Source organism: Grus americana, chromosome 3 (genome assembly GCF_028858705.1).
Source record: "Grus americana isolate bGruAme1 chromosome 3, bGruAme1.mat, whole genome shotgun sequence".
Classification (NCBI taxonomy): Eukaryota; Metazoa; Chordata; class Aves; order Gruiformes; family Gruidae; genus Grus; species Grus americana.
In genome coordinates, this window is record NC_072854.1 from 53,339,574 (window position 1) to 53,360,113 (window position 20,540).

Below are 20,540 nucleotides of genomic sequence, written 5' to 3' on the forward strand. Positions count from 1 at the left end.
AAGCAGACGTTCATTCTATTTATATTTTCATATAATTCCATCACAGTTCTTTTATGCCTTGAAAGTTGAAAAATCCACATTAATAACACATCTGTAGGGTTACAGGAGTACATCTGAAAGTGCCAATTCACTTTTATTTGCACACCATACTGGAGAAGCAAAAGGCCAGAGGCAATAGAATGAGGAAGACTGAAATGTTGTTTGCAGTTCAGTCTGCCCTTGTCTTTTCAAAAGGCTAAAATTATTATTATTCTCTCACACAGTAGCCCTATGGATTTGTTTGTGTCTTGAATTGTGAGCTTCCTATTTATGGCTTTTCCTGAGTTTTGTCATTTGCCTTGCTTGCAGAGTCTGACTGTGAAAGCTGGAACATGCTTCCTCTGTGGAGCAATTGCAAGAGTTGCTAAATATTATGAACATGATCCCACAACACATCTGGCAGTGAACTACACTACGTAAGCTTGTTATCTCTTTGTATGGGGGAGGCCCTGAGGAAATCATCATAAAAGTGCCAAAAGAATATCTACCGATGACATCTGGAAAAAAAGAAATCCTCTAATGAAACTGGGACAACTGAGAAACACGTTGGATGGAAGCAAAGGTCTTCATGCAATAACTGGTTCCAGCAGCTGGGGCGTTAAGAAACCCATCAAATATCACAGGACTGAAGATAACATTGCAGGGATGGCAGAAGTGAGCAATGGATGAGTTGGAATGACTCATGTGTTTGCAAGCTCCGTCCCTGTTAGCACTGTACTTACTCATACAGAGTTTATCTTATGTATTCTTTGTAACTTTCATTTATTTTAACCTTCAGGCTGTAAACACATTTGTTATGAAAATAATAAAATTACACAAACTCTGTGTGAAGCCCCTGGAATCTTGCTATAGGACTATTCATCACCTTCCCATTCACATCACAAAGCACTGCAACATTTGTTATTATTAGATAACATGAGAAAGAGAAGAAAACAGGGGGAAAAAAAGAGAGAGACAACATAGAATGAAGTTGAAAAAATGGACAAAAGGCAGAAGAGACATGATGGTGGTGCCGGAGGACAAAGGAAAAAGAGAGGAGACACAGGCATGACAGAGCAGTGAGACTCAATTCAACAACAGGCTTCCTTCATAAAAGTATGTTTTCTCTTGCCTCACTACTTTTCCTGTTGTAATAAGGTGAGGCTTTTGAGTAATTTTGAATAGTGCAGTGGTGGTGATTATCAGAACAGTCTCACGAGTACTTTTAGCCAAATAGTCTTCAGAAGTTCCCAAGTCCATTTTGTCAATTCAATGGGAATTTTAATTGTCTATTAAAGTACAGCATTACACAATAAAGACATTATTGCACTGCTGCAGAAATACCAGCAAATGTGTTGTCAACAGAAAAGGTGATTCTCCTCTGTGGGTTTATCGGAACTGCTACAACAGCATAAATAGCCTGGAGCACCAGTAACTGAGGATAGAGAAGAGCTTTCCAAATATGCTTCTCCAAACAGAAGTCAGCCAAGCAAAATTCCAATAATTAGAGCATTAATTTTACATGATTGGGCAGTTTCTCCCTTCCCAATTACTGTATATATAATAGGTCATATTTTACTGTGTGATATAGGATGATAGGCTGCACGTCTGTACAACAAAGGGTAAAAATTACATGACTAAGCAAAATTGCCATATGATGACACTGCACGGAACCCAGCTTCTTTGAGCATATTTACTCTCTTTCTGATTTCCAGAGCAAACATCCTGGTAACTGCACTGATGTAAGATGTGGTTGACACACTGGAGGGAAGGGATGCCATCCAGAGGGACCTTGGCAGGCTGGAGAGGTGGGCCTGCGAGAACCACATGAAGTTTAACAAGGCCAAGTACAAGGTCCTGCACATGGGCTGGTGCAATCCCAAGCACAACTACAGGCTGGGTGGGGAATGGATTGAGAGCAGCCCCGAGGAGAAGGACTTGGGGGTATTGATTGATGAGAAGCTCAACATGAGCCGGCAGTGTGCGCTTGCAGCCCAGAAAGCCAACCGTGTCCTGGGCTGCATCAAAAGAGGTGTGACCAGCAGGTCAAGGGAGGTGATCCTGCCCCTCTACTCCGCTCTTGTGAGACCCCACCTGGAGTACTGCATCCAGCTCTGGGGGCCCCAGTACAGGAGAGACATGGAGCTGTTGGAGAGAGTCCAGAGGAGGGCCACAAAGCTGATCAGAGGGCTGGAGCACCTCTCCTATGAGGACAGGCTGAGAGAATTGGGGTTGTTCAGCCTGGAGAAAAGAAGGCTCCGGGGAGATCTAACTGCGGCCTTCCAGTACCTGAAGGGGCCTACAGGAAAGCTGGGGAGGGACTGTTTATCAGGGAGTGGAGTGACAGGACAAGGGGTAATGGGTTCAAGCTGAAGGAGGGTCGATTTAGATTAGATGTTAGAAAGAAATTCTTTACTGTTGGAGTGGTGAGGCACTGGAACAGGTTGCCCAGAGAAGTTGTGGCTGCCCCATCCCTGGAAGTGTTCAAGGCCAGGTTGGATGGGGCTTTGGGCAACGTGGTCTAGTGGAGGGTGTCCCTGCCCATGGCAGGGGGGTTGGAACTAGATGATCTTTAAGGTCCCTTCCAACCCAAACCATTTTATGATTTTATGATTCTATGATTCTATTCTAAGATGCAAGGCTTTCTCTGCCCTCAGCTCTGCAAGTTCACAAGGGTGGGCTAAAGCCCAGTTTCACCAGAGCCCTGTCTCAGCCAACAGTTCCTTCTACAGCAGCTTCCTCCGAACACTACCACAGGCAAGGACTTGCCTCGCCATTCCCCATGAGCTCTCTCACGCATACTGCACAGGGAGATGCGACAGTGTGCCAGGCATTGTGTCAGCAACAGTCCGTACCAAAATCAGCTTATGGCTGAGGCCAGCAAAACTTACCATGGCTCTGCCATCCTCAGTGAAAGGTTTATGCCACAGTCTAAACCAGCGTAAGTTATAAGTAAAAAACTTCCATTTTGAAGAAATGATGTGTTCACAGGAATGTGCATATCATAAAATCACATTAATCAGCTGAAATTATATTTCTGGAAATCACATAAAAGAAACAGCATTTCTTCATGCTGCATTTGTACTGAAGTTATGTAAAGAAGTGAGTGACCTTCCATTTAATCATGAGTTTGCTCATTAGACAGCAAGCAATTGAGAAGAAAGCATGGCAGACTGTTGATGAGCAGCATAAAGACCATACATAGACCAAAAGCAAGAGGAATATTACACACTGCTGCTGGTCTCAAAGGGCTTTATTTAAAACAAAAGCATATAAAGTAGTTCCTGAACAGGATGATTTTTAATTGTGTCCTCTTGGGAAAACTGTACAAGGCAGACTTGCTTGCCTCCCTTGTTGTCCAGAGGGATCTAACAAGCTCTCAACAGATCCCCTTTGGTCTAAGACGACTTAATGCTGAGTTTCTGGACTCTAGTTAAGTCTTAGTGACAAATTATGTTTAGCTTGTTCTGAAACAAATGCAATTTTATTGACATCTTTTTTACACTAAAAGAAAAAAATTAAACAAATATATAAAAGTTTCACTGTGACAGCTTCTTATAGTTCTACTTTCTTATTAGCGTAAGTCTGAGCATACGCAAATAGCAAATAGTGGCCATTAAAGCAGCAATACCTGCAACGTGCCTGCCCACAGTGGGAATGGTGACCAGTCTGATTTGCCTTACGACTCTCGGGAAGCCAAGTTACCTGTTTTCTTTGGCCTTTGTACAACCCAAGGCTTCTTGAACTGGATCTAGAGCAGGCAGCTGGGCATAGCACAACAATGCCGTGCTTTACACCCCTTCATCGTTTACACTGTGTGTTCTGCGTGCAACATATAGGCAATGCATGGGGAAGATTGGGAAGAAGAAAATCTATAATAACTGTGGTAGCTGAGTAACATGGGAAAAAAAAACCCAACCAACTCCGTATGAAAAACCCTCTGCAGCTAACCAAGCTAAACAGGAAACACCAATGGAAAGGATGTGGCTTAAATTTTGATCCTGGCTCTGTGTAATTCCAGATTTTTTCCTGGACTAGCAGGGGGTGCTTCCTTCCCATTGGGATTTGCAGACTAACATCTGTAGCAAGATCAAGTCTTTATCACAAAAGATAACCAGAGGAGAAAGAGCAGAGCCCTCCACTACCATCCCTGGCTTATTTCACAGCTTTCTAGTTAGTGCCAGACAAAAAAAAATGCAGCAGACAAGCAGGACTCTTTCGCTGATGATTAGGCACCCACTTGGAAGGAGGCAAACCAGGCTCTAGTGACTACTTGGCAGAAAATGGGATGAAGCACTCCAGCAGGAGGGCCTGGCAGTCTTCAATTTATGTTACCGAAATCGCTATGCCAAGAGGTCTCAGTGTGACAGCCTGTAATCAGCCGGCTTCTACTGAAACTGGGGACCTCCGCTCAAAGGCACCGGCTGAGGATCTGTCCCCCCAATTATTTATGTTTGCTGTGATATGGTAACGATACGGTACGTTCCTCTACCATCCCATTGCCTTACATTGATCTCTCAGATGTTGTGAAAGACGATGAAAGTAGCAAGATGAAAGAAAAAGGAAAAGCTCAAAACAAGCTTACATTAAATATTCATAACTGGTAGTAATTACAAACAGAAAATAGGAAATAAAGCAGTAGTGATTATGCAGTGTCCAAATCATCTCTCTTCAACTCCCTCCAGGAATATTTCTCCATAGATTGCTGCTGCTGCAGTGGGAAAGTGAGCCAGTCTTTTTGGCCTGTATCTTTAGTCAGATTTTGCTACTTAATTTATCTGTTAAATAAATGTTGGCTAGTGTGATGAGTTGCTAGTAAAAATAAGACTCTACACCTTATTTCTACTCTCCACTAAAATCTATGACGATACTCTGTCGAGTAAAAACAAGATGACCTCTCAACTGCGTGAAACTTTTAGATTTCAACAACTAAACTGCGTGCCTGTCACTTCAGATGTTAAATGTGTTCTTTTGTGCATTCATAAAAGGAACTTACTTTAATTTTTTTTTCATTCTTATAGATTAAGGTTTTTTTAATATTATTTCTGCTTATTATAATAAACCAAGTGATCATGACTGGCCATTAAGTCTGCTAATCAAAATCTTTTTAGAAAGCACATATTTAAAAGGTTGCTTTTCAAATAGATGACAGCAAGCTAAGAACTTTATCTGAAAGCTTCTTATGCATGTAAAGCTTATATCTATTTCATGCAAAAAGTGATGAACATGTTGATTTTCTGGGAATTACTCTTTTTTCAGCTGCATAAAATCACATGTTTAGTCCATTCTGTCTATGTTTCTGTGGTGTTAAAGCTGATGTTGCTTAACCATAGTCGAATACCAACAGTAGGACAATCATGAAATATGTCCCAGGATATTCTTCAGGTTAAGATATGCAGAACTGCTGGATTTGAATCTCATGTCAGTGCTAGAAAACAAGGTGTACAGTCAGATCAAGGGTGAAAAAGTTTGTTGAACTCCAATATTAGTTTCCTGAGCCATAATAGTCCTCTCAAATTACAGAAAATCACAGATAATTCACCCAGATAATTCACTGCTTTGAACCATTTTAATGTTCCCATGAAGAAGCCTCCCCCTCTGATGCGAAACAGCAGTTCATAGAAAAAAGCATGAATTGTACTTCCATGGTGAACTTGTCAGTTTTTGCCATCTGAGCGCTCCACTCAGCTTTAGAGACCACAGTAGCCTTGTTAGGTTTCTAAGGCGCCCTAATTACATACATTTGAGATTGCAGAATGCTTTAATTTAAGCCAGCACACAATCAGACGCTGTGCTTTCACAAATATTCAGAAACATCATCTGCCAGGATCAAGAGTAATTGAACTGGTATCTACTGGGTTTTATCTGCAGCTTTGTTGCATAATTTTTCATTTTCTTTAGAAGGCTTTAACACAAAGAGAGAACATGCCTAGAGTCCCACAGAGGTGTTTTGACATTAGGCTTAATAAAGCATGAAGAACTCATTAATAAATAATGTTCTGCTAGGTTAACAAACAAAGCTGAGTGCATTCGCGAGACCCAGAAGTAAATCACATCATGCATGCAGCCAAATAACTTGTTAAAATGATTGCAATGATCCTATTTCTTCAGTGTGTTTGGCACAGCCCAACACAACATTGCACAAATAAAAAACACTGCAGCATATATGCATGCACCTTCAATTATAATGTTACCTGTCAATTTTTATTTGCACTCTGTGGGCTTGAGGGATTTGTAAACAAGCATTCATGGCAGTGACAAAGAGATATTTATATATTGTTAAGCTTTGCTGAAAGAGCACTGCTGTCTGGAGTTTGAAAGGAAAAGACCTCTTGTATTCACTGAGTTATGCATCATCCCATTCCTGTGTCAAAGCTACAAGCTTGATACATTTTACTGCAGACACATTTGAGTTACAGCTTTCAAGGCTGTGTCAATATTTCCATATGTCCTTATTTTCCAAGGTTAAACATTCTGGCAAGTTTTGAATCAAGGTCTGAGGAGAGCTTCTAGCTGCCTGGGGTCGATGGTATAACTCCCATCAGCTTCAGCTACACCAGGATTTCATGTAGAAACCGAGCAGGACTGTGGCAACAGCAGGGTTTGGATTCACCCTCCATCACAATGACTTTCTCAGTTAAGTGCCTAAGTTGGGAGCTGAAGTCACCTTAAACTTTCCCTACAATCAATGCCAAGAGATGAACATTTCCAGAATGTGATTCAGATCTGGGCTGCTGATTACAGAATCAGCTTAAAATGAGCAAGCTCTCAATTTAGAGACTTCTGCTACGTGCTTATGCTTCTAGGCAGGAAAACTCCTCAGTCCCTCCAATGAGGCCAAGGAACAGATTGTACAATTCAAGTTTGGGCCTGTGAGATCTAGGCAGTTTGTCAGGAGGAAAAAAGGAAAATGTTTCCTTATTTTATTTTTAGCTTATATTTGAGATATAGTCATATTCTAAATAAAGGAGTCATGATATTCAGAAACAGGGACAAAGAATCCAAATGCACGTCTTCAAGTCTCCACCACGGTTTCTATAAGTACAGAAATGCTACATTTCTCTTTGTTAGTTCACTGTCATTTGTAAGTAATGCAACTACCTTGGAATGAATATTGATTTAAAAAAACAAACAAAAAAAGTATTTCATGTCATCTATTTACTGAAAAAACAAATTCCACTATATTTAGAGTGCTTATAACAATGAGAGTGTTTTTCACACCTGACTGAGCTGCCAGGTTGCAAGAGTTACTGTGAATAAGAGAATCGGATGAAGCTATAATATCTTCTGAAAATGACTTAAAATCTCTGATATATTTGATTAAAGAAATAGCTATTTAGGTGTGGCAGATATATCTTTTTTTTTTTTTTTAGGAGAAAATATTAAGAACATAGATTTCAGATCCGTGCCATTTTTAGAACATGAAATTAAGAAGAACTGAGCTTTTTCATCTGAGCCACAAATAGATTGATTTTCATCTGACATTTTGAATTTTGTGAAACTGAACAAAAGTAGAAAAACCTTTTTTTAAACATCAACAGATTTAAGCTGTTCAGGCATGCAAAATGTTAAATAAGCATCTGTGATATGGGACAGTAAGTAGAGGTGGATATAGTACATGGCCCATTTATTTTTCGTGTTCTTCTTCCATTGATCACTGAACATCATTTTTATCCATGATAACATAAGAATACAAGTGCATGAGCACAAGTCAGTGAAAATTGAAACAGTGAAGTATTTTAGTGAATGCACTTTCCATATGTTATCCTATGGCTTCATGATGTCTGCTGACTTGGTGTTGGGAAGCAGACTTGGTGTGAATTACCTCTGAAAGTGAGGGAGACATAGATTTTCGACTCCAGTGTCTGTTCCTTTTTTTTTTCCCTAAGTAAAGCTTAAGTACTCAAACTAGGAAAAACCTGGCCGTGTTCTCAGATGAAAAGCATGGAATTACTGAGAAACTTTCTGTGTCTGGTCCATGCAGAACACAAGTTTTTGGAGGTACCTGGCTTGTGAGGTCTGAAGAGTTAGCTGAACACACAGCACAGCCAATCAGCAATGCTTCTGGGCTATGTGATCACAGGATTTGAAGTGACAATCTTTCTTGCAAGCTAAGATACTTGTGAATTCTCAAATACTAAATGGGCACTAAAGATTTTTTTTTATTATTATTTTTTTTAATTACACTGGTAGGTTTCTGTATCCAAATTCTGCTTCCATTATACTTCAGCTATTTACATGCTTTAAGGACCATGCTAATAATCTGGAAACATATATAACGATATTGAATTTTGTTCTTAAGGACATAACTTAGGAATAACTTAGTGTTACATGACACTGGACAGCAAAGCTGTGTCAGTAAGTTCTACCCATTTTATGCATTTACGTAGTTTTAGAAGGCTACATCTACAAGATATTAAAAACCCAAATATCCAAGATTTGTTTATGGTAAGCCTTATGACTATACGAGGGAGCAGCTGACACTTTCAAACAAGCTGCAACAGATATTCACCTAGCAATGTGTATATATTACCATGTGATGGAATCACACCACACATACAGCTGTGAAAGGAAGTGCTTTATGGAAAGAAAATACTATTGCTACCTCATTTCCATGCACATTAATCTGCAAGGAGAAAAAATTCAGAGAATGGTATTTGTGCCACACAACATAAAACTCAGCTAGAAAAATCAATGAAAAACAATAAGAAAAAAAAGCTATTTTAATTTTTTTTTCCTTTTGCATTACCTAGTTTTGGTATATTTGAAATGTTAAAAGGTATTTGCAGCACTATGCAATAGCTGTTAAAGCAGGGATCGGGCTCATTAAGACAGTAGCTTTCTTGATCTCAGTCAAGATACCAGCATATTAATAAAGGAGGGAAAATGCCACCCTCTATCAGAATAATGAGGAAGGACACAGAAAGCAGTACATATATTTTGCAGCTGAGTTTGTAACTCTATTTTAGGGAAGGAAGGAGGATTTAGGCTTTAAAAATTGACAGTTAAAAATGTAGAAAAAAACCACCAACCAAACCACCAACCATAAATTCCCCAAGGAACCCAGTGTTTTTATGGCAGTATTTCCTGTGAGCATGCTAGCAGATCAAAGCACATCAGCTCTCATTACACCCCCTTGAGAGCAAAAGATTCACACCCCAGCTTCTGGCTTGCAAAGGCTCCAGAAGGCAGAGGCTGACCAGGAAAGCGTTTTGGGGTGCTTACTGCCCTCGGCTCTGCTGGGACGCTCTGCAGCGACACGGCATTTTTGGGGGGGACGACACAAGTAAACCCTGAAGTGGATCGGTTGGCTGTTCATTTCTCGGAGGAGCTGGATTACACAAGCAGTCAAAGAAAAGAAATTCCCAGATTTCTGGAGGGGTCCCCTGTGCCCTTTTAGCTGGTGGGACTGCAGTCAGGATTTACGATTATACCTTATGATTCGAGTACTGAAATGGGAGAAATTCTGCATTGTTTCCATGCCTTCTGTAACAAGCTCTGTCTTTTAAGTACCCCTCTAGGAATATACACACAATTTAGAAAAACAAATGCTTTATTCATGATAGCAATAAGTACAGCATAGCTGTACACATATCAATTGAATAGTAGTTTTGCATTTTTTATTTTATTCCTCCCAATAACTACATGTTCCTACAAGTGCCTCACAAACGTGCACTGAGTTTTCTACACAGCTTTTAATGGAGAACATTTTAAATAGTTTTCATAAAGTGAATGAAGCTGTGATAAGCAGCACAGCTGGTGAGCCAGTGAAGAGACTGCAAGGAAGGAATTACCAGGAGGAAAATGTTCTTGGAATGTATTTTTCCTACGAGACCCAAAGATTAACCAATTAAGACTAGTGCTCCAGTTCATACATGCAAAATTTATACAGAAAATAAACAGGGTGACTCAAATACTTTCTGAAAACAGTTTTGCTTGACAGAAATTTCTCTGACAATTCTCTACCAAAAATCATAACCATCACCAGTAAGAAAAGCAAAAAGCTGATGACCTGTATTATAATTTTTCTCTTGCTTACTCCTGAATGTGAACCGGAAGAAACACAAGAGATATATTTAGAGGAGCATGTTCTGACCTCAGAAAATCTGGGGGAATAAACATGCACACTGCAGGTGACTGCTTACACCAACAAAATTCTCACCAGTGAGACCTCAGGATGACTTTGTTCTGTTGCCTGTTGAAGGAACTGAGTAAAGCAAAGATAATGCTTCCAGGCAGCCAGTGAATACCAACAGTTTTACAGTTATTTCTCCTCTGTATGGATGCTCATAACTTTTCATTAATCATAGAATGGCCTGGGTTGGAAGGAACCTTAAAGATCATCTAGTTCCAACCCCCCTGCCATGGGCAGGGACACCCTCCACTAGACGACATTGCCCAAAGCCCCATCCAACCTGGCCTTGAACACTTCCAGGGAGGGGACATCCACAGCTTCTCTGGGCAACCTGTTCCAGTGCCTCACCACCCTCACAGTAAAGAATTTCTTTCTAACATCTAATCTAAATCGACCCTCCTTCAGCTTGAACCCATTACCCCTTGTCCTATCACTACATACCCTTGTCAACCGTCCCTCTCCAGCTTTCCTGTAGTCCCCCTTTAGGTATTGGAAGGCTACTATAAGATCTCCCTGGAGCCACATTTTCTCCAGGCTGAACAATCTCAACTCTCTCAGCCTGTCCTCATAGGAGAGGTGCTCCAGCCCTCTGATCAGCTTCGTGGCCCTCCTCTGGACTCTCTCCAACAGCTCCATGTCTCTCCTGTACTGGGGCCCCCAGAGCTGGACGCAGTACTCCAGGTGGGGTCTCACAAGAGTGGAGTAGAGGGGCAGGATCACCTCCCTCGACCTGCTGGTCACGCCTCTTTTGATGCAGCCCAGGACACGGTTGGCTTTCTGGGCTGCAAACGCACACTGCTCATGTTGAGTTTCTTGTCCACAAACAGCCCCAAGTCCTTCTCCTCAGGGCCCCTCTCCATCCATTGTTTGGGACCAGACTCAAAGACCTGTTCCATCCAGAAAGTAGGCTCCAGCTTCCCCAAGAGTACTGTGTGGAACTTCCCCAACTGCGTGGTTTCATGCGGCATTATTTACTTGCAGCTTTCACAAATGGTTTCACCTCTACTCACCAGTTATTCATTTCCATAGGCTGCTATTATTGTGTCCTGGCACTTCACAGACAAAGGGCGCTTGTATGACCTCCTAGAGTTTAAATCACCTGTCTTTCATCTTTCTCCTACCAAGCGTACAAGGCTTGATTTTAGCAGATGTACAGAACTTCTGAAAGTCAATTTCTTTGTTGAAAGGACTCTGCAGTGTGTACAGACTCTAAGACCTCACTGCATAACCATTACATCTCTCTCATGAGCCCTCTTTGCTCAGAAGGTTTTAAACTGTTTCTTGTAGAAGCTGTCTGTTTGTGGAAAATGAAAAAGTAATCATGGATATCAAGAGATCCAAAATGATGGTACCTTTGAGAACAAGATTAGTGCTTTAATGCAAATAGACTGGGAGCCTCAGAGATACTGCAGTTCAGGAGCAATGTTCTCTTACTGTGAAGAGCGAAACAGCCCTGGATACAAAGAGTTAGATCAACCTCTTACCAAGTATGCAGAGATCTCTGTGCTAGGCCTTGGTCTTGGAGGCATGGAAGAGATTTCTAGACATTGTTATTTTTGCTGCCTTGTTTTCTAAGCTTAGTGAAAGACTGAAAAAACCCCTCTATGTTGTAGATGCTTTTAATTGGAGTGGGAAGATTTCTTGTTCTCTGGGGCCACAGCTGAGCAACACGCTTATCCCTGCCTTTTTCCAACGCTGTGAACAGTCTCATTGCAAACTAATGCTTAAAGGCACGCACCTAGGAATCTTGCTCAACTGGCTGTCTGGATCATTTCTGTCTTTCAACCAGTATTGTCTGGATCTCACCCAAGTTCAATCTCAGCCAGATGCTCTTCTCCAGGAGCCACTTTCCTCTAGGCAGTGCAACATGATTGTGATGGCTCTGGTTGCATCTGTGGAAAATGAGATACACACTTGGGTGTCATCTGCAAAGCCTGTAGCAGCTTAGCCCCTCTCTGAACAGTCTTCTGAAAGTATTGGAAAGGGATGTAGGGAGAGGATTTATAGCCCTATGGTCAGATTGCAGGTGCAGGATATTAGGAAAGAAAAAGGATTTTACCAGTGTTGGTTTTGGGTCTAAATGAAACCAGGGTTTATGTCCGCAAGGTATACAAGATTGGGATATATTCACTTAGCATTTAAAGGGAGAAGAAAGATAAATAATTCCTTATCAACATCTGAAATTAAAAATTCTTGCAAATTAATACAGCCACAGGAAGCTGGATTAATGATACCACCAAATGGAAACATGGTGCACAATATAAAACTCTGGATAAAAGAGAATAAAGACTATTGTTTCTTACTGCAATATATTTTGGACATTGTGTATTTTACATTCAATTTTACGGTGCAGAAGACATTACTGAAAGAACAGCTTTATTTGATAATTTTCTTGTTTGATAGAGCTGATGTATTAAAAAGGTTAATGTACTAAATTTACATTTTTCTACACTGATTATTTCTTACTCCAGCCTCTCCTTCCTCATTCTTAAACTCTTTAAAAAGAAATGATATAAAATAGGACTTCTTTTTGATAGTTTTAGTCAGAAAACCTTACTTTCCCTGCTGATTTTCATGCTCTACAAGCTTTGCCATCATAAACCACTTTGCATGTATTAAGAAGGCGTATTATATTAGATGAGGCAATTTAAGTGTATCCCATTTCACTTGGTGAAACTAAGCAGCTTTGCATTATAACTAACTTGAGCTAATGAGAATATGCTTGAAGCGTGTGTTACCTGGAACTGAAGTTAGCTAGTCATTCAATACTGCAACCTGTGAGTTTGCAAAACGATGGCAGGAATCCTGCTGTGAGGGAGATAGGAAAATTATTATAATCTGCATTCCTAAATTGAATGAGTATTTTGCTCAGCAGAGGCCTCTTGACTGCAAATAGTCTGAAATTACATCCTGCTGTTTAAAATGCTTTTTTTTCCAAAGTGAGTAAAAATGCCCATATTTTCTTAAATCAAATATTTTTAAAATCTTATGTAAGTAAAATTACAGAGAAAGGGGAAGTCATATATACTTCACTTTTTGTAAAAGCTGTTTAGTATTCAAATTTTTGATAGCCAGGACAAAATGGCTCGAATTCATGGTTTTATACTTTGATCTTAATTGTTTGATTGATAAAGCTTATCATCATATCTCCTTTATCATTTTATTACTGAAACAAATTCCACATTTATAAGTTTCTTATTTTGTACAAAAGAAAATTGTAACATAGCTATTTCATCAGAATCAGCCAATAGGTGTGATGCTCAACACACTACAGAAAAGCTAAGACTAAAAAACACACTAAAAAAAAAGTCAAACCACATATATAAAGTATACAGAAAAGACTACAAACATGAACAAAAGACCATGAACTAGCAAGCAGACATGGGGAATAAACTTCCAGTAAAATGGAAAATATAGCTTCATTCATGCAAATTTTTTACCTCATTAAAGCTAGAAATAGTACAAAAAAACCAAAACCAAACCCACCCATAAAAAAGAAGAAAGAAAAAAGGGCTGGGGATAAGTATTAGAGGTCACCATAGCTGCCTGAACAATCATGTTCTACTATGTAAAAGCAGCAAACACTGCAAGGATCCTTTGCATCGCATCCTGCCCGAGAGTCCAAAATGGAAGGAATTGCATCCTGCCTGGAAGTCCAAAATTCTCTGTCCTTTAAGTGCTGGCCAGTGAAAAGGTTAAAGATGGAGGACAATGATGGAACAACTTGTACAGACATCGGTGCTCCACAGCTAGAGTCAGAGGCCGCAGCTTTGCAACACTTGGCTGTGTGCCTGTTTGTAAGTTAAACAAACCAGGGCTAACTCTCTCGGCCAGGCGGTGGGTGACCCAGTGTCTCCACCCCAAAACAAGGTGGCTGTATTCTTAGCTGCTTCCTGGAAACTGTCCCTACCCCACGGTTCTCCCTGAACTCTACCCTGGCATTGCGTGGGATTGTGGAGCAAAACCATGCTAGGGAACATGCGAACAGATGGGATGGATGAGCAGGAGCCGGGGATCAAACTCATGCCCGAGCCCTCTTTTGCTGCTATAGATAGATGCATATAGCTTTAGGTTTGCTGATGAGGCGTAATGGTTAAGAGGAAGATGCGGTTACTCTAGTGTGAAAGATGGTTCTCAGGAGAGCCAGCAAGTCAGGCAAAGGTGATGACAAGGGCAGAGACATATCTTAAACACAACCTGTTTTTCTGGAACTTAAGGGACCTTATGCTGAGTTGCAGTCGTGTTGCTTTGGATTAGGATTCACAGCTCTGACCTGCTTCTGAAGTGGTGGATAGTTCACTTCTGGTTTCCTCCTCACAAAATATATCTGACAGAAGACATCTTTTTTCTGCACATTAAGTCAACCTCCCAAGACATGGTAGGGCAGAATTCAGAACTCCCCATGTCAGGGGACTCCCCTCCCAACCTCTGAGAGGAAGTTGTAGCCGTCAGGACTTAGTCTTTATACTGTAGGCTTAGCAGAAAATCTCCAGGATCAGTTTTAAATCTGAGGTTATGCTTAACATTCCTACTTCTTATCATCATATCTTTTTTCTTTTTTTTTTTGGTGTTTCTTCATTAAATGTGCAAAGTTTCTTTTGACTTAATAAGCAAGGTACTCATTTCAGTATAACCATCATTTATTCATTTACATCGGGGTCATTTCTTTTACTACCTAAGCTTATGCAGGCCTTGTGGAACTGGTGTTCTTGCAAAAGGTAAAAGTCAGCCAGTAACATAATTCATCATGGAAAATTTGAACAGGTGGAACTCCCTGGATTTGCAGCCAGTCAGATAATTTAGCTCATTCTTTTTGATTTGCACTATTTAAATGAACATATCCATTACCTATCAAAGAAATAAACTACAAAATCCACCAAACTGAAGAATAAAGCTTTTTTTTTTTTTTGCATAATTTTCCATCCAAATATATATATTGGTATTATGAATGTGTGCTTTAGTAGCAATACTGTAAGCAAAATGAAAGATACTAGGATCTTCCAGCATTACCTATCCTAACAGCAAGGCTCTGTCAACAATTGTACTGAGTTTGCAGAGCCCGTAATTCTATACATTATACATATTTAACAGTTCACACAAATACATATTACACAAATCCCGCAAGCAGAAGTACAAACATGCATGCAGTGCAAGAAGGTGCAGTTCAAAACACTTCTGACATTTGAGCTCTGCAACTGTGTGAGATATTCACCCTTTAGTTCTGTATTTTGTATACACATGTATAAAAGATGTAATATTATAAAAATCAATCTGCACATTAAAGCTACAATATATGCTCTATATGAATTTTACTTTCTTGGGAAATACTGAGGTATTACAGTGAGGGCACCACACAGAACTATCGTAGCTCTCTTCCATATGGAAATGTTTGCAAAATCTTGCAACTCCTTTAACCTTCTGCTTTTAAATGGAGTCTGTATTTTTATATCCATGTTCTTGTTCCTACTAACTCTATTACCAAAACTCTCAGTAACTTCAACAGAACTTAGATGAAACAAAACTGTATTGTTACTTTTTTTTTTCTCCTCTTCTCCTATCTGGCGTAGACATTTGGTGCCAACGGGGAAACAATTCCTTTTGATGAGGGATGATATTTTTGTCTTCTATTTACTTTATACAGGGAGTAGGCATTTAGAATGCAAACAGAAATGCTAGCTAGAGTAGCAGACAGAAAGAGATTGATTAGAAAGCTATTATTCAGATGATATCACTAGAATCCCTCCACAAAAATGAGAAAATAGAACTCAGTTCATGTAGTTCTAATTGCATCAAGTTTGAGCTCCATCTACTTTAGCCAATAGGCTTTCTGAAACCATTTTAATACGTCGTGGAGATGTTTAATAAGAACAAATAGTATTTGTAAAACTAATTATTTTTTTAAAAATGGCTGAATCAAATAAGATGAGATTGACAGAGTAAAACTGAAAAGAATTTAGCTCCCTCCTCCCCCAAACCTAAGTAGAACATTAATCCTGAAGAATATTCTGAAAAGATGAAAACCAGATGGCAATGATAGAATAAAATCAAGGTTAAATGACTGTTCACTTTTTTCTCTACCACACATAGCATTATGCACATCATTATAAACATAACTTTTTAATATATAATATTATGATTGCTGCTGAAAAGCCTGATGTATCTTTATGATCTTGCTACTTTCCTTGTCAGTTATGTCAGAAACATGACTTGATACGCACATATGCCCACACACATTCCACCACCTTTCTGAGCATGTATTTGTTTGCGGAATGGTTTCTTCTACATTTCTGATCATACCATGGAAAAATGATGTCAGTGAATTGTCCTGATCGAGGGTGATTTCAGAGGTGGCAGAGAGGTAACAGACTAATATCCATAATATTTTAACAGAAATCAAGGGATAGAAAAAGCATTTTATTAAAATCTCACAGCTTCCAGCAAGTGAATAGCTGCTATTAGGAAGATATTCTTTTTTTCCAATATATTCTGTATGTCTTTGACATTCCCCTGAAGCCCATATGCCATCTAGAACAACTAAGTCACACAGGGGGACAAACATCTACCCCCTCATCCTGCAAACAAGGACCGTCTTGTGAACAGAGGTAAGTAAAATACTCTTCTCATCCTCTTTTTATGAGTTGTAAATCAGATGTGTGTTATTGCAATGCACTAAACCCAAACTTAGAAGAAATATCACAAAAATGGCTAATGGCAATCAAGCTCAGAGCATGGGTAGAGCTTGCTTTTGTTGGCCAGCAAGTCATTTAGAGGACTTTAAGTTGCACCAGCTCACTAAGTACATTTATTCTGTGGCAGTTAAAAGCATGATCTCAACTATATATGTGATGTCAATCACCATTTTATCCACCTATGGATATATTAAGCAAAAAAATGAAACATAGTCTGCACGGCTAACGGTTAAATGAAACAGTCCTGAAACTTCAGGCTCTTAACAAAGACACTAACCTTCGTGTCCTTATGCACATCCAGAAAGTCCAATACATCTAGTTTTGATGAAGAACATTCAGGAAGAATTTAACTCATCCGTTCCAACGTTCAGTCTCAGGAAGACTTTAGTGGTTACTGAAAAGACCAGTGAAGGGATAAAGCAACTCCAGGTATGCAGATGGAAAGATCAGACATCTCTGCTGAAATGGTGTTCAACTTGCTGAGCCTGTACAAAAAGAGAAGACACTTGTTGCATATTTGAAAAAGAAAATGCTGAAAGAAACACTCAGTTTCCCTCTTCAGGAATGAAATCTTGTGCAGTATGGCCCCAGAGGCAGTGCTTGCCAGCTCAAGTTTTTGAGTGTACTCAGTATCTGGTAAACATTGGCAGCCTGGAATCTGGAACGCAGGTTATAGAAGAAAGAAAATTACAGCGTGTGTTTCACAATAGTAAGCCCCAAATAAAAAACATTCTTAATAACAGAAAATTACTAATTACATGTATTTTAAGTGGGCTACAGGAAAAAGAATGTTAGATCTTTACTGGCAAGAGGTGATATGCACATGGGTCGGGGCAATCCCAAGCACAAATACAGGGTGGGGAAAGAATGGATTGACTGCAGCCCTGAGGAGAAGGACTTGGGGGTATTGATCGATGAGAAGCTCAACATGAGCCGGTAGTGTGCGCTTGCAGCCCAGAAAGCCAACCGTGTCCTGGGCTGCATCAAAAGAGGTGTGACCAGCAGGTCGAGGGAGGTGATCCTGCCCCTCTACTCCGCTCTTGTGAGACCCCACCTGCAGTACCGCGTCCAGCTCTGGGGGCCCCAGTACAGGAGAGACATGGAGCTGTTGGAGAGAGTCCAGAGGAGGGCCACGAAGCTGATCAGAGGGCTGGAGCACCTCCCCTATGAGGACAGGCTGAGAGAGTTGGGGTTGTTCAGCCTGGAGAAAATGTGGCTCCAGGGAGATCTTATAGCAGCCTTCCAATACCTAAAGGGGGACTACAGGAAAGCTGGAGAGGGACCGTTGACAAGGGTATGTAGTGATAGGACAAGGGGTAATGGCCTTAAGCTGAAGGAGGGTCAATTTAGATTAGACATTAGAAACAAATTCTTTACTGTGAGGGTGATGAGGCACTGGAACAGGTTGCCCAGGTTGGTGGTAGATGCCCCATCCCTGGAAACATTCAAGGTCAGGTTGGATGGGGGTCTGAGCAACCTGATCTAATTGATGTCCCTGCTCATTGCAGGGGATGTTGGACTAAATTACCTTTAAAGGTTCCTTCCAACCCAATCCATTCTATGATTCTATGACTCTATGACTCTATGATATACTGGATGCGCTACTGCTACTCCGCTGCTTTTTACCCTTGACATTGACCAGAAATGTATTTTACAGACATTTTGTAAATCACTGCAAAAACGACTTTTATACTGAGAACAATGCCAGACCCATCTGAAGAAAATGTTAACAGTATTTAGTAAGAATTGTTTGACTGTTCTTTTCTTTTTTCTGTTTTCTGGTTGGTTTTTTGGGTGGGGTGGGGTTTTTTTTTTTTTTTTGGTAATCTATCTATGCCTCCATATTGAAGAAATGGAAAACAGACACAAATGTGAATATGGTATTTAATTGCAAACCCTGTACTGCAATTTCTAGCTTTAGGCATGAACACATCTACTTTCTTTCAAAGTAAATCAAGCTTCAAGGAATTTGGAATACAGTTAAGTCCTCAAAATCATCAATGCCAATGTGACCTGCCAAAAGACATTAACTCTGTAATTATTCTGTTCGTCAGGAAAAAATACTTCTGAGTGGAGAAGCAGAATTAAATCAAAAGATTGCTACAGAAACATTACAAAGAATGACCAGTTTAAGTTCCTTACAGTATGGTCAGAGTCTAACAAATGCAGATGTCTTTGCACACATGAAAATAAATTTTGTTTTTGTATGTTTGATGCGCCAATAAAAGAACATAGAAATGTACTATTCAGAAACTGAAGAATCTGGTATAAGTCTAGGAAAATAACGGCTGTCCTTTCTTTCCAATTAAGTGTTTATGTGACTACATAATTTCCATCTACATGACATAAACTCTTGGCTCAAGAGCAGTTTACTTCTGACTGCTGTTGCCTGTATGATATATGATTTATAATGCTGAATTATTTGCTTTTCCATCAGAAACATTTATTTGTTAATAATTTATCAGATAAATGGATTCTGATTGAGCAATTTAAAAAATGTAGGCAAATCGGTGGCAAAACACACCAGGCAGCATATTATAATGATACAATAATTTGAGCTCATACATTAGCCTGAACTGATAGTGTCCCAAAAGCCCTCTTTTGATAGCTCAGTTTCATAGAGTAAATGTTCAGCTGAAATAACTAATAAAACATCTCAACTACTGCTGTGTGAGATCATGCCAGTATCATGAACAGTATCTTCGAAAACTAATAGGTTGGCTCCAGAAAACAAACAAACAAACAAACAAACAAACAAATTCTATATACATGGAAATGAGATTAAAAGTCACATGAAGGAGACAAACAGACTCCTCTCTCAGATGTGTGAATGGGACTTTGGAAATCGGAAGGGTCTGATTCCTTCAAAGTCAGTGATACTTGGAGACAGAGATCATAGCATTAGATCCAAACAGTGTTTGCCATCACTCGTATGTGCGACAGACAGTAAGGGAAGCAAATGTGATAAACTCCTTAAGAGGGAGCTCTCAAGGGCTCTTGACTTATCACAAATAAGTCATGCTCTGAGTTACAGAATTTTCAGCTAAGTTGATCACAAGGAAAATAAAATGTATCCTAAGGGCTGAGCTTTGACAATCTTCACTACCTTTGAGGATTTAGAGAAACGGAGGGAGATCTGAAAACACTTTTGGAGGAAAGCTGCATATATACATTTCTCCTCTTTCCTATAAGTGTATTACATGAATTAAATAACTTAAAATTTTCCAGAGCAGTACTCAAGCTCCCTAAGAATAATGTTGCTGAAAGTCCTATCTTTTTATAGGCATTCTGTAATTGCAGAATGGACTGGTTTCCCATCAGGCTTAAGGAGACTAGTCAATAAGGTGTTGACAGTATGTAGACTTATTTATAAAATGGATAAATATGTTTAAATGAAAACACATATTCTGCCAAGAATAGATTGTTTTCAAACTTAGTAATAGATTCTATTATTTGATGAAATCTCATATTGATTATAAACAATGTTGCAGGAATGACAGATCTATCAATAAAAGCCACAATTCAACATAGAATATATGCAAATATCAATATATGTAATTATATATAATGATCACAAATGTCATCAATTTATTTATTGTAAACAGTTTAAATGAATACATATGAAGTGAAAAATCAAATTAAGTGGAGTAATATAATTTTTTTCCTTATTTTATTTCTAATTGAACTCTTTCTTTTTG

The 20,540-nt window shown here is 39.5% G+C and overlaps 1 protein-coding gene across 2 annotated transcripts in view; it reads right to left on the bottom strand.

Annotated features, from left to right (window-relative positions):
* The window catches only part of HS3ST5 (heparan sulfate-glucosamine 3-sulfotransferase 5), a 197,681-nt gene that overhangs the window by 79,679 nt on the left and 97,462 nt on the right, over nt 1–20,540 (bottom strand). For both annotated transcript variants that reach the window (XM_054821210.1, XM_054821211.1), the window contains exon 2: nt 17,120–17,327. The gene's annotated coding sequence lies outside the window, so the exon portion shown is untranslated. The remainder of the gene's footprint in view (nt 1–17,119; nt 17,328–20,540) is intronic.